Genomic DNA, 15,588 nt, shown 5'->3' on the forward strand with positions numbered 1-15,588 from the left:
ACAAAGTGTTTTGAGTCTTCTGGAGGGAGATCTGACCGAACAAGAGCCATGGAACGATGATGGCCCATTAGACACCTGGCGCGCGAGTTCATGTTGGGTACCCTCGTTCCAATACGTTATAAAAGAGTATGCATTCGTCCACCTTGAATATTATTCATGTTCTGTTTAAAAAAGGCCCTAATGATTTATGCTATACAACGTTTGACATGTTTGAACGAACGTAAATATATTTTTTCCCCTGGTTCATGACGAGAAGTCCGGCTGGCTTAGATCATGTGCTAACAAGACGGAGATTTTTGGACATAAATGATGAGCTTTTTTGAACAAAACTACATTCGTTATGGACCTGTGATACCTGGAAGTGACATCTGATGAAGAGAATCAAAGGTAATGGATTATTTACATAGTATTTTCGATTTTAGATCTCCCCTACATGACGTCTAGTCTGTATCGCAACGCGTATTTTTCTGGGCGCAGTGCTCAGATTATTGCAAAGTGTGATTTCCCAGTAAGGTTATTTTTAAATCTGGCAAGTTGATTGCGTTCAAGAGATGTAAATCTATAATTCTTTAAATGACAATATAATATTTTACCAATGTTTTCTAATTTTAATTATTTAATTTGTGACGCTGACTTGACTGCCGGTTATTGGAGGGAAACGATTTCCTCAACATCAATGCCATAGTAAAACGCTGTTTTTGGATATAAATATGAACTTGATAGAACTAAAAATGCATGCATTGTCTAACATAATGTCCTAGGAGTGTCATCTGATGGAGATTGTAAAAAGTTAGTGCATCATTTTAGCTGGTTTTATGGTTTTGGTGACCCTGTCTTTGAATCGACAAAACATTACACACAACTCTTGTAAATGTACTGTCCTAACATACTCTAAATTTATGCTTTCGCCGTAAAACCTTTTTGAAATCGTAAAACGTGGTTAGATTAAGGAGATGTTTATCTTTCAAAGGGTGTAAAATAGTTGTATGTTTGAAAAATTTGAATTTTGACATTTATTTGGATTCAAATTTGCCGCTCTTGAAATGCACCTGCTGTTGATGGAGTGCACCACGGGTGGCACGCTAGCGTCCCACCTAGCCCATAGAGGTTAACATATACAATAAGAAAATGTATGCATTAGTGCATTTAGAAGAAAAAAATGCTATTTGACAAATGTAATACCTGAATTCCCACTAAATTCCCTAGTAGTAAAATATTTGATGTATTATAATTCAGTTAATATCTGATGGATCTTCATCCCTTGTCCAACTGTTGAATTTATTAGAATTGTTTTTTTTCCCCCCCAAATGTCAATGCAGTTACATGCTTATTTTAACACTGAAGGAGAGGAAGCATCAGTTGTCACAAAATATATTCGGTATTTTAAGAAGGTAGAAAAAAAGTAATGAGCAAAACTAATTTGGGAACCGACAATTCGTAACGTTTGAATGGGTTTTCTGACTGATGCATGCTACATTTGGATCGGTTTGGGCTCCAGCGGACTGATGCACTCGTATCTTAAACATTTGAACCAGGAACCGATGAGTATCATGCATCTTCAAACTAAAGAAAACAAGACTGAAAACAGGGCTATACTAGCTGGGCTTGACCATTAAGAAATGCTCATTTTCATTTGTTGCAAAACGTTTAAAACATTTTTGGGCTGTGTGCCCTAATGAACACAACCCACTTCTACAGGCTGGCATCGGAAACAGTGTGTTCCACAGCTGGTGCAGAAAGCAGAAGTGGGTAGTGATATCGTCACTTTCCTGTTGCTTCACTAGTCGGCTATTTGATTCACTTCCTCTGATATGCTGCTTTGCTTATTGACTGTGTGGTCCACCACTCAGTTCTGTAAAATTGACTGTGGTCCACCGCCCCTGTTTCTGTAAAAATCTGAGATATGGGGCTGGATAAATGTAACCACTATCAAATGCATAGACTGAGCTATGGATGCAAGGACTGACCATCCATGATATCAAAATGATTGTTTCTATCATGAGGCTAAATGTTTATTTCATTTACTTTGTTAACAAACATTGGAGTAAAACAAGCTTATATTTTGGGTTCTGATGGGGTAACAACAGTTGAAGTAAGCTCACGAGGCATTTATAAGATTTATTCCGGAAGAATCAGTGGGTGCAGAGCATTAATTTATAAGTCCAAAAATAAATGTAGCAACTGCAGATTGCCTCAGAGAATACATGGCTTGAAAATAGTTTGCATTGAGTGGCTGGACAAAATGTGCACATTCCCAGTACCAGAATATGTTTACTTAATAAGAAATAAAATGTACATACATTTTTTTATTTTAACTCTGAGTATACCAAACATTAGGAACACCATCCTAAAATAAGTTTTACCCCCCAGTTTTGCCCTCAGAACACCCTCAATTCATTGGGGCATGGACTCCACAAGGTTTTGAAAGCTTTCCAGAGGGATGCTGGCACATGTGGACAACAATGCTTCCCACAGTTGTGTCAAGTTGGCTGGATGTCGTGCGGATGGTGGACCATTCTTGATACACACGAGAAACTTGTGTGAAAAACCCAGAAGCATTGCAGTTCTTGACACAAACTGGTGCATCTGGCACCTACTACCATACCCCCCCTTTCAAAGGCAATCTGCAATCTTGTCTTGCCCCTTCACCCTATCCATGTCTCTCAGCTTAAAAATCCTTCTTTAATTCTGAATACTGGGTCTAAGCTGACATATAGAAGCTGACATAAGGAATTGTTTTAAGATAAATGATCCATGGTATGACTCATTTAATTTACAGTGCATACGGAAAGTATTCAAACTGCTTGACTTTTTCCATATTTAAGTTACAGCCTTATTCTAAAATGTATTAAATCGTCCCCCCCATATCAACCTACACACAATACCCCATAATGACAAAGCAAAACAGATGACATTTTTGCAAACGTATTAAAAATAAAAAAACTGAAATATCACAGTTACATAAGTATTCAGACCCTTTACGCAGTACTTTGTTGAAGCACCTTTGGCAGCGATTACAGCCTTGAGTCTTCTTGGGTATGACGCTCCAAGCTTGGCACACCTGTATTTTGGAGAGTTTCTCACATTCTTCTCTACATTCAGAGACTTGTCCAAAAGCTACTCTTGCATTGTTTTGGCTGTGTGCTTAGGGTCGTTGTCCTGTTGGAAGATGAACCTTCTCCCCAGGTCCTGAGCAGGTTTTCATCAAGGATCTCTGTACTTTGCTCCATTCAACTTTCCCTTGTTCATGACGTAGGGATGGTGCCAGGTTTCCTCCAGGCGTGACGCTTGACATTCAGGCCAAAGAGTTCAATCTTGGTTTCAACAGACCAGAGAATCTTGTTTCTCATGGTCAGAGTCCTTTAGGTGCCTTTTGGCAAACTCCAAGCAGGCTGTCATGTGCCTTTTACTGAGGAGTGGCTTCCGTCTGGTCACTCTACCATAAAGGCCTAATTGGTGGAGTGCTGCAGAGATGGTTGTCCTTCTGGAAGGTTCTCCCGTCTCTACAGTGGAACTCTGGAGCGCTGTCAGAGTGACCATTGGGGTCTTGGTCACCTCCTTGACCAAGGCACTTCTCCCCAATTGCTCAGTTTGGCCGGGCAGCCAGCTCTTGGAGGAGTCTAGGTGGTTCCAAACTTCTTCCATTTAAGAATGGAGGCCACTGTGTTCTTGGGAACATTCAATGCTGCAGAAATGTTTTGGTACCGTTCCCCAGATCTGTGCATTGACACAATCCTGTCTGAGATCTGCGGACAATTCCTTGACCTCATGGCTTGGTTTTTGCTCTGACATGCACTGTGAACTGTGGAACCTTATATAGACAGGTGTGTGCCTTTCCAAAATCATGTCCAATCATTGAATTTACCACAGGTGGACTCAAATCAAGTTGTAGAAACATCTTAAGGATGATCAATGGAAACAGGATGCACTAGAGCTAAATTCTGAGTCTCATAGCAAAGGGTCTGAATTCGTATGCAAATAAGCTGTGTTTTTCCTTTTTAATATATTTGCAAACACTTCTAAAAACCTGTTTTCACTTTGTCATTATAGGGTATTGTGTGTAGATTGCTGAGGATTTATTTATTTATTCTATTTTAGAATAAGGCTGTAACGTAACAAAATGTGGAAAAAGTCAAGGGGTCTGAATACTTTCTGAAGGCACTGTACATATGAAGTGGGTAAAACAGCATGCAAACATTATTAAAGTGACCAGTGTTCCATGACTATGTACATAGTAGCAGCAGCCTCTAAGGTGCATGGTAGAGTAACAGGGTGGTTAGCCAGCTAGTGACAGTGACTAAAGTTCAGGGCAGAGTACTGGGAGGAGGCCGGTTAGTGATGACTATTTAACAGTCTGATGGCCATGAGATAGAAACTGTTTGTCATGGAAAGAGCAGGTGTTATTAATGTTTTGTATACTCGGTGTTTGACTCCAATAAGAGAAGCCGTACACTCGTCTAGAATACTAAGTTCATAATACAAAAAAATATATACATTTGGACCAACTTTGAATGAAGTGAGCAGATGCAGGACAAAGATCAATGGTGGAGTGCGGGAGTCATACCTGTATGGTGCCTGGGGAGTAGCTGCCTTGAAGGTAGTTGTGGTGGCGGACCTTTTCGTTACCCCCCGACGCCCCCGGGTTTGGGGAAGTGCTGCTGCAGCAGGTGTTTCAGCTTGGCAATCTGTGACGGGCAGAGTAGTGTCAGTCAACCTCAAAATACAAACAGTCTCTAAGGCTGTAAGAGCTGCATTCCCATGGATTATTTCAGAACGGTTGTCTTTGTTTTGTAAGTTTTATCTATTGTTTTAAAATCCCCTCTGTCGCACTATTCACAAACTCTCATCACTTATTCTGTTTCAAGTTCAGTAGCCTACCTCTCCTCTCATGTTGGGTGTGTGAGAAAATGCGCCTAGGCTTGGTCTCAATTAAAATTGCCTGTAGGTTATGTGCATGGGCGGACTAGCACACGCAGTTGTCTTTCCATGGAAATTAACTTTTTAAATATGTTAGGCTATAGTTTAGGCTCTGACATTGACTAGAAATAAATATTGATAACACATTTGAGTCTGCCTGCAAATTGTCCTGCTCCCATCAAAGTTATGCAAGATTATTTCGATGAGTTCTTTGTTGTGTGGGTTATTTGTTATCTATTGTATTAAAAGCAACTGTCGCAATATTCAAACTCAAAGCCTAATTCTTGCTGATTTACATTCAGTAGCCTCCCCTCGTATTTTGTTGGGCGGGCGAGATCAAGTGCGACTATACAGTTGAAGACAGAAGTTTACAGACACTTAGGATGGTGTCATTAAAACTCGTTTTTCAACCACTCCACAAATGTCTTGTTAACAAAACTATAGTTTTGGCAAGTCGGTTAGGACATCTACTTCATGCATGACAAGTAATTTTTCCAACAATTGTTTACAGACAGATTATTTCACTGCAACATCTGAAGATATCAGTCAGGAAGTTAAAACTTGGTCGCAAATGGGTCTTCCAAATGGACAATGACCCCAAGCATACTTCCAAAGTTGTGGCAAAATGGCTTAAGGACAACAATGTCAAGGTATTGAAGAGGCCATCACAAAGCCCTGACCTCAATCCTATAGAAAATGTGGGCAGAGCTGAAAAAGCATGTGCGAGCAAGGAGGCCTACAAACCTGACTCAGTTACACCAATTAGTATTTGGTAGCATTGCCTTTGAATTGTTTAACTTGGGTCAAACGTTTTGGGTAGCCTTCCACAAGCTTCCCACAATAAGTTGGGTGAATTCTGGCCCATTCCTCCTGACCAGCTTCGCAGTCTGTTGATTGTGGCATGTGGAATGTTGTCCAACTCCTCTTCAATGGCTGTGTGAAGTTGCTGGATATTGGTGGGAACTGGAACACGCCGTCGTACACGTCGATCCAAACATACTCAAATGGGTGACATGTCTGGTGAGTATGCAGGCAATAGGAGAACTAGGACATTTTCAGCTTCCAGGAATTGTGTACAGATCCTTGCGACATGGGGCCGTGTATTATACTGAAATATGAGGTGATGGCGGAGAATGAATGGCATGACAATGGGCCTCAGGATCTCATCACGGTATTTCTGTGCATTCAAATTGGCATTGATAAAAAGCAATTGTGTTTGTTGTCCGTAGCTTATGCCTGCCCAAACCATAACTCCACCATGGGGCACTCTTAAACTGCTTGCCCACACGACGCCATACACGGTGTCGACAGTTGAAACCGGGATTCATCTGTGAAGAGCACACTTCTACAGTGTTCCATTGGCCATCAAAGGTGAGCATTTGCCCACTGAAGTCGGTTGAGATGCCGAACTGCAGTCAGGTCAAGACCCTGGTGAGGACAACGAGCACACAGACGAGCTTCCCGAGACTGTTTTTAACAGTTTGGGCAGAAATTCTTCAGTTGTGCAAACGCACAGTTTCATCAGCTGTCCGTGTGGCTCGTCTCAGACCATCCCGCAGGTGAAGAAGCCGGATGTGAGGCCAGTTGGACTTACTAACAAATTCTCTAAAATGATGTTAGAGGCAGCTTATTGTAGAGAAATGACCACTCAGCTCTCTGGCAACAGCGCTGGTGGACATTCCTGCAGTCAGCATGCCAATTGCACACTCCCTCAAAACTAGACATCTGTGACATTGTGATGCATGACAAAAACATTTTTTGGTGGCCTTTTATCGCCCCCAGCACAAGGTGAACCTGTGTAATGATCATGCTGTTTAATCAGCTTTTTAATATGCCACACCGTCAGTTGGATGGATTTTCTTTGCAAAGGAGAAATGCTCACTAACAGGGATGTAAACAAATTTGTGCACAACATTTGAGAGAAATAAGCTTTTTGTGCTTACGGAACATTTATGAGATCTTTTATTTCAGCTCATGAAACATGGGACCAACACTGTACGTGTTGCGTTTATTCAGTATACGTCAACCCTATTGGCTGATATAGCCTGGCATCTTTTCACTCCCTCCTCTCCACATTTTCTTCCTCTGTTTCTGCTGCTAAAGCCATTTTCTACAACTCTAAATTCCAAGCATCTGCCTCTAACCCTAGGAAGCTCTTTGCCACCTTCTCATCCCTCCTGAATCCTCCTCCCCCCCGCCCCCTCCTCCCCCTCTGCGGATGACTTTGTTAACCATTTTGAAAAGAAGGTTGACGACATCCGATCCTCGTTTGTTAAGTCAAACAAGACCGCTGGTCCTGCTCACATTGCCCTACCCTATGCTTTGACCTCTTTCTCCCCTCTCTCTCTCCAGATGAAATCTTGCGACTTGTGACGGCCGGCCACCCAACAACCTGCCCGCTTGACCCTATCCCCTCCTCTCTTCTCCAGACCATTTCCGGAGACCTTCTCCCTTACCTCACCTCGCTCATCAACTCATCCTTGACCGCTGGCTACGTCCCTTCTGTCTTCAAGAGAGCGAGAGTTGGACCCCTTCTCAAAAAAACCTACACTCGATCCCTCCGATGTCAACAACTACAGACCAGTATCCCTTCATTCTTTTCTCTCCAAAACTCTTGAGTGTGCCGTCCTTGGCCAGCTCTCTTGCGCTCTCTCTCAGAATGACCTTCTTGATCCAAATCAGTCAGGTTTCAAGACTGGTCATTCAACTGAGACTGCTCTTCTCTGTGTCACGGAGGCTCTCCGCACTGCTAAAGCTAACCCTCTCCCCTCTGCTCTCATCCTTCTAGACCTATCTGCTGCCTTTGATACTGTGAACCATCAGATCCTCCTCTCCACCCTCCGAGTTGGGCATCTCCGGCGCGGCTCACTCTTGGATTGCGTCCTACCTGATAGGTCGCTCCTACCAGGTGGCGTGGCGAGAATCCATCTCCGCACCACGTGCTCTCACCACTGGTGTCCCCCAGGGCTCAATTCTAGGCCCTCGCCTACTCTCGCTATACACCAAGTCACTTGGCGCTGTCGTATCCTCACATGGTTTCTCCTATCATTGCTACGCAGACGACACACAATGAATCTTCTCCTTTCCCCCTTCTGATAACCAGGTGACGAATTGTATCTCTGCATGTCTGGCAGACATAGTGTGGATGACGGATCACCACCTCAAACTGAACCTCGGCAAGACGGAGCTGCTCTTCCTCCCGGGGAAGGACTGCCCGTTCCATGATCTCGCCATCACGGTTGACAATTCCATTGTGTCCTCCTCCCAGAGTGCTAAGAGCCTTGGCGTGACCCTGGACAACACCCTGTCGTTCTCCGCTAACATCATGGCGGTGACCCGATCCTGTAGGTTCATGCTCTACAACATTCACAGAGTACGACCCTGCCTCACACAGGAAGCGGCGCAGGTCCTAATCCAGGCACTTGTCATCTCCCGTCTGGATTACTGCAACTCGCTGTTGGAGCCTTTACTGACGTGTGTAGAGTGCGTGTTCGCTAGCGTGTGTATGACTCTTCACAGTCCGCGTTGTTGCACAAGTTGTAGTTTTTTCTTTTTAAATCTGATTTTACTGCGTGCACGAGTAACTTGATGTGGAATAGAGTTCCATGTAGTTTCCCAGAGTCTGTTCTGGACTTGGGGACTTGTGTTCTTGGTCCCCCCCCACTGAAATCACCATCACACACACTAGATTGTCTCAAATGTATTATATATATATATTTTTTAAATCAGGTATGACATAGTGTATTCGGAAATTATTCAGACCCCTTGACTTTTTCCATATTTTGTTACCTTACAGCCTTAAATCCATGTTAGGTTCTCTCAATCTACACACAATGCCCCACAACGACAAAGCAAAAAACAGATTTAGACATTCTTGCAAATGTATTCAAAATAAAGAACATGAAATATTACAGTTACATAAGTATTCACACCCTTTACTCAGTACATTCTTTTTTAACCTTTATTTTACTAGGCAAGCCAGTTAAACAAATTCTTATTTACAATGATGGCCGGCAGTACGACAGATTTTTTACCTTGTCAGCTCGGGGATGCACCAACGCTCTAGCCACTAGGCTACCTGCCGCCCACAATTGTTGAAGCGCCTTTGGCAGCGATTACAGCCTCAAGTCTTAACGCTACAAGCTTGACATACCTGTATTTGTGGAGTTTCTCCCATTCTTCTCTACAGAGCCTTTCAAGCTCTGTCAGGTTCGATGGGGAACATCGCAGCACAGCCATTTTCAGGTATCTCCAGAGATGTTCGATTGGGTTCAAGTCCAGGCTCTGGCTGGACCACTGAAGGACATTCAGAGACTTGTCCCGAAGCCACTCCTGCATTGTCTTGGCTGTGTGCTTAGGGTCGTTGTCCTGTTGGAAGGTGAACCTTTGACCCGGTCTGAGGTCCTGAACGCTCTGGAGCAGGTTTTCATCAAGGATCTCTGTACTTTGCTCCATTAATCTTTCCCTCGATCATGGCTGGTCTCCCAGTCCCTGAAATAAATCCCCACAACATGATGCTGCCACCACCACCACCACCATGCTCCAACGTAGGGATGGTGACAGGTTTCCTCCAGACGTGATGCTTGGTGTTCAGGCCAAAGAGTTCAATCTTGGTTTCATCAGACTAGAGAATCTTGTTTCTCATGGTTTGAGTACTTTAGGTGCCTTTTGGCAAACTCATAGCAGGCTGTCATGTGCCTTTTACTGAGGAGGGGCTTCCGTCTAGCCACTCTACTATAAAGGCCTGATTGGTGGAGTGCTGCAGAGATGGTTGTCCTTCTGGAAGGTTCTCCCATCTCCACAAAGAAACTCTGGAGCTCTGTCAGAGTGACCATCGGGTTCTTGGTCACCTCCCTTACAAAGGCACTTCTCCCCCGATTGCTCAGTTTGGCCAGGTCTAGGAAGAGTCTTAGTGGTTCCAAACTTCTTCCATTGAAGAATGATGGAGGTCACTGTGTTCTTGGGGACCTTCAATGCTGCAGAAATGTGTTGTTACCCTTCCCCAGATCTGTACCTCGACACAATCATGTCACGGAGCTCTACAGACAATTCCTTGACCTCATGGCTTGGTTTTTGCTCTGACATGCACTGTCAACTGTGGGACCTTATATAGACAGGTGTGCGCCTTTCCAAATCATGTCCAATAAATGTAATTTACCACAGGTGGACTCCAATCAAGGATGGTTAGTGGAAACAGGATGCACCTGAGCTGAATTGAGTCTCATAGCAAAGGGTCTGAGTAAATATGTAAATAAGGTATCAGTTTTTATTTTATAAATTTGCAAACATTTATAAAAACCTATTTTTGCTTTGAATTATGGGGTATTGTGTGTAGATTGATGAGGAAAATGTTTTAAACCATTTTACAATAAGGCTGTAACGTAAAAATGTTTTGAAAAAGGGAAAGGATCTGAATACTTTCCTAATGCACTGTAGGCAATGAATATATAGCACAACTTTGGATTTCACCCCCTTATCGCAAATCAACTGGTTCTGAACACTTGGAAGTTTTTACAGAGTGATATTGTCTGCTCCTCTCGCTTTGGCCATGCAGAGCGCCTCTCAAAAGGGACTGCTGTCTATAAAATGTTGAAACTTTAACCTGTATATCTAAAAATGACCATATACAATGATTGTTTGAAGCAAAACTACCAAAACTATTGCTGATGGAGAACCTGAACAATCAAATAAAATGTATTGTAAGCCCTGTTAACCTCTCTGGGGTATGTGGGACGCTAGCAGCCAGTGAAATCCCTGCGGGACACACTCGCCAACAGCCAGTGAAATAGCAGGGCGCCAAATTCAAAACAAAAATCTCATAATTAAAATTTCTCAAACATACAACTATTATATCCCATTTTAAAGATACACTTCTCGTTAATCCAACCACAGTGTCCGATTTCAAAAACTCTTTACAGCGAAAGCTTAACATTAGATTATGTTAGGACAGCGCCTAGACAAGAAAAACCACACAGCCATTTTCCAAGCAAGGAGAGGTGTCACAAAAACCAGAAATACAGCTAAAATGAATCACTAAACTTTGATGATCTTCATCAGATGGCACTCATAGGACTTCATGTTACACAATACATGTATGTTTTGCTCGATAAAGTTCATATTTATATCCAAAAACTAAATTTTACATTGGCGTGTAATGTTCAGAAATGTTTTGCCTCCCAAAACTTCCGGTGAATGAGCACATCAATTTACAGAAATACTCATCATAAACATTGATAAAATATAAAACTGTTATTCAAAGAATTATAGATACACTTCTCCTTAATGCAACTGCTGTGTCAGATTTCAAAAAAGCTTTACGGCGAAAGCAAACTTTGCAATAATCTGAGTACAGCGCTCAGACATCAAAACAAGCCATACAGATACCCGCCATTTTGGAGTCAACAGAAGTCACAAATAACATTATAAATATTCACTTACCTTTGATGATCTTCATCGGAATGCACTCCCAGGAATCCCAGTTCCACAATAAATGTTTGTTTTGTTCGATAAAGTTCATCTTTATGTCCAAATACCTCCATTTTGTTCGCGCGTTCAGTCGAGTAATCCAAATGCACTGTGCTCGTGCAGTAAGTTCAGACGAAAAGTCAAAAAAGTAATATTACAGTTCGTAGAAACATGTGAAACGATGTATAGAATCAATCTTTAGCACGTTTTTATCATAAATCTTCCATAATATTCGAACCGGACAATTCCTTTGTCTTCAGAAATGAAAAGGAACACACCTAACTCTCACGGGAGTGCGCGCGATTGAGCTCATGTCATTTTCTCAGTCATCTGACTCCATATGCTCTTATTCTCCCCCCATTCACAGTAGAAGCATGAAACAACGTTCTTAAGACTGTTGACATCTAGTGGAAGCCTTAGGAAGTGCAAAATGACCCCATAGACACTGTATTGGATAGGCAATCACTTGAAAAACTACAAACCTCAGATTTCCACACTTCCTGGTTGGATTTTTTCTCAGGTTTTTGCCTGCCATAGTTCTGTTGTACTCGCAGACATCATTCAAACAGTTTTAGCAACTTCAGAGTGTTTTCTATCCAAATCTACTAATAATATGCATATCCTACCTTCCTGGCCTGAGTACCAGGCAGTTTACTACGGGCACACTTTTCATCCGGACGTCAAAATACTGCCCCCTACCCAAGAGGTTAAGCAGGTATAACCAGATGAAAGTTGTCTCTCCGGTAGCTACTTTAATACCAGCAAAACACAATTTCAACAGCACATTGATAACAATAACCTAACAATAACCTAGCAAATTACATAGGTTGTCACAACTAATAAAGCCTAATAACACATAAGCCATTTGGGCATTTATTGCCTGGGGTTGTGGGGCATGCAAAATTACTTGTAGATCAATGACTGTCAACACAGTTACATGCAGTTTGACACATCAGTTGTCACAAAAGATTAGGTATTTTCAGAAGGTAGAAAGAATGTAATAAGAGCCCAAGAGAAATACGAACCGGTGATTTGTAACATTTGAATCCATTTTCTGACCAATACATGCTACATGGAACGGTTTGGGGTCCACGGACCCATGCACTTGTATCTTAAACATTTAAAATCGGGGACTAATGCGCATCGGTGAATCGTTACATCCTTAATATATTTTGTTTTATTATTCAAATATAAATTACCAAAGTTTCCATAATTACCAAAATGTCCAAACAATATGCTAACTTTGGTAAATTACCAGGAGTTTTGCAACCCTACATCTGTCTTTTTGAGACCCAAAAGCTTTCAACTCCTGTTCTCACACAAACACTTGTGATTTCATGCGATGTGAGTGGGTGTCAGTGCAGTACATGCCTCCTGTAGGTGCTCAGCACTGCCCCACGATGCAGAGCGTTTGTGTCCTTCGCTGCCTTTCCTGTTTGAAGCCTCGTCTGACCACGAGTCAGGCGTCTGGAGGAGGAAGAGCACAGTGTCATCATTATCATCTTCCTAAGTCACACGTTATTCCATGTCATGAGGGGTTCAGCACATGGAATCAAAAACATTTTATCCATGCCTAATGCAAGTTAAAAATGCATAACTGCATTGGTGTCTTCAATTGTGTTTCTTAAATTTTTTTTAAATGTTTAGGGCCTTGAATAATGTCTAATAACATGCAACATTGACCTTTTGACTAGGACAAACGAGGGGACATGTAAGACACATTGTGTCATGTCCATCGTCTATTACCAGATGTGCTTTATGCTTAAGTGACATTACATCATGCATACTGTGATGAGAACACAAATCTTTGCACAGAGAGAAAGCAGAGCATAAGGGCTTGAGGTAAGAGACTCACACCATACCCCTACACACACCTAATCTGCTTGCTGCCTCTCAAGCCTCAGAGAGATGGAGAAAGAGGGAGAGGATGTGGGCTAGTGGCGAGTCCCTGCAGAGCGCAAGCACACAGATAGGATGGGTGCAGCCTGCTGCGCGACAAAAAAAAGGCCCTGTCAGCTGACTCCAGACATGTTCACACGACTGTGGTTCTCACTCCTTTAGAGAGCAGAATCACCACCTAACACTCATTTTTCTGTCTCTCAGTACTTGCCTTTTCGCTCACTCTCAATCCTCTGCTACAAGCCCAGCCCTAAATGCAACCTCTCCAAAGCCTAGACAAATACTTTTACAGGTAATTTACAGTCAATTGTGCTGGCTATTATTAACCTCAAAACACAAGTCAAATGATGTAGGCATAGCCTATTGTAGATAATTGTGTCTGTTTTTATTCTACATACATATAGCTTAATGTTCCTAACAAAGCCTAACTAGCAGAACATCTATAACTACCATCCCTGGGCTTAAATCAAAAACTTTCTGTGACTTTCCCCATTCAGATACATAAAATGGAGGAAATATAACAAACGGATATTGTCAGAGGATTCAATGGGAGGTAGTCACCTGGGTTGATTGGTTCTTCCTGCAGAGGCCTGCCTGGCCCTCGGGCTCTTTGGGCCAGTGGCCCTGTAGGTAGGGGCCCACAATGGCATCCAGAGAAAGTGTTCGCCGCATCCCAGGGGTCACCTGTCGCACTTTGGTCTTCTTCTCTGATAACAATGAAAGGAGGGGTTATTTTAACATGCATAGTTGGGAAAACATGTATAATGTCAAGTCTAGAAATCATGTCTTTCATTTTGCAGCTGCTGAAATAAGATTTTACCTAGGCAACATGCACTGTTGGTGGTGTTCGATAATACTGTAACATTACAGCAACTGCCCAGTGTGTCCAGATTTCAATTAAATATGACCTATAATTATACTGAAGAAAAATATAAACACGGAACATGCAACAATTTCTGAGATTTTACTGAGTTACAGTTCACATAAGGAGATCAGTCCATTGAAATGAAATAAATTAATTGGGCCCAAATCTATGGATTTCACGACTAGGCAGGTGTGTAGCCATTGGTGGGCCTTGGAGGGCATAGGCCCACCCACTTAGCAGCCAGTGCCCAACCACTGGGGAGCCGGGCCCAGCCAATCAGAATGCGTTTTTCCCCACAAAAGGGCATTATAACTGACAGAAACACTCCTCAATGCCAATTGCAAGAACAGTTCGGCGGGAGCAGCAACACACAAGCCTAACATCACCATGCGCAATGCCAAACGTCAGCTAGAGTGGTGTAAAGCTCGCCGCCATTGGACTCTGGAGCAGTGGAAACACGTTCTCTGGAGTGAAATCACACTTCACCATCTGGCAGACCGATGGACGAATCTGGGTTTGGCGGATGCCAGAAAAACGCTACCGGCCCCAATGCATAATGCCAAGTGTAAAGTTTGGTGGAGTAGAAACAATGGTCTGGGGCTGTTTTTCAGGCTCGGCCCCTTCGTTCCAGTGTAGGGAAATCCTAACGCTACAGCATACAATGACATTCTAGACGATTCAGTGCTTCCAATTTTGTGGCAACAGTTTGGGGAAGGCCCTTCCCTGTTTCAGCATGACAATGCCCCATTGCACAAAGCGAGGTCCATAAAGAAATAGTTTGTCGAGATCGGTGTGGAAGAACTTGACTGGCATGCACAGAGCTCTGACCTCAACCCCATCAAACACCTTTGGGATGAATTGGAACGCCGACTGCGAGCCAAGCCTAATCGCCCAACATCAGTGCCCGACTTCACTAATGCTCATGGCTGAATGGAAGCAAGTCCCCGCAGCAATGTTCCAACATCTAGTATTATTAATTATTATATTAATGCCCATGATTTTCGAATAAGATGTTCGATGAGCAGGTGTCAACATACTTTTAGTCATGCAGCATGAGTGAAACAGTTTTCCTTCCAAAACATTGTCATTATTAAGCATGTTAAAAAGCTGCTTTTCTGTGTTGGAATGGATGGGCATACCCCAACAACAGAATGATGTGGGCGTATACTGGTCAATAAAAATATTCATGCATGACCGCTGATTGGCCAGCTCATCATGTTCTATGAGGAAATAGCAAGCCATTTTTAAACTGTCTATTTGAGATACAACTTTAAGGTGTTTTTTTTCTTTAAATGTATCTTTCAGGAGCATGCCGTCTATTTAAATCAGACAATGCCCACATTATTCTGACAAATTTTAGAATGTAAAAAATAATGTGAATGTCAATGCATAATGCCATTGGGTAGGCCTATAAAGAATATATATTTAATATTTATTTAACT

General features: G+C 42.5%; 1 protein-coding gene across 1 annotated transcript in view; it reads right to left on the reverse strand.

The window, feature by feature from the left end:
• Window positions 1-15,588, reverse strand: part of fam117ab (family with sequence similarity 117 member Ab) — a 41,329-nt gene that overhangs the window by 23,468 nt on the left and 2,273 nt on the right. The window contains exons 2-4 of the mRNA XM_014158633.2: window positions 13,843-13,988; window positions 12,754-12,849; window positions 4,565-4,685 (exon numbers count right to left, since the gene is read on the reverse strand). The gene's annotated coding sequence lies outside the window, so the exon portion shown is untranslated. The remainder of the gene's footprint in view (window positions 1-4,564; window positions 4,686-12,753; window positions 12,850-13,842; window positions 13,989-15,588) is intronic.

This window comes from Salmo salar, chromosome ssa19 (genome assembly GCF_905237065.1).
Source record: "Salmo salar chromosome ssa19, Ssal_v3.1, whole genome shotgun sequence".
In the NCBI taxonomy this organism is placed as follows: domain Eukaryota; kingdom Metazoa; phylum Chordata; class Actinopteri; order Salmoniformes; family Salmonidae; genus Salmo; species Salmo salar.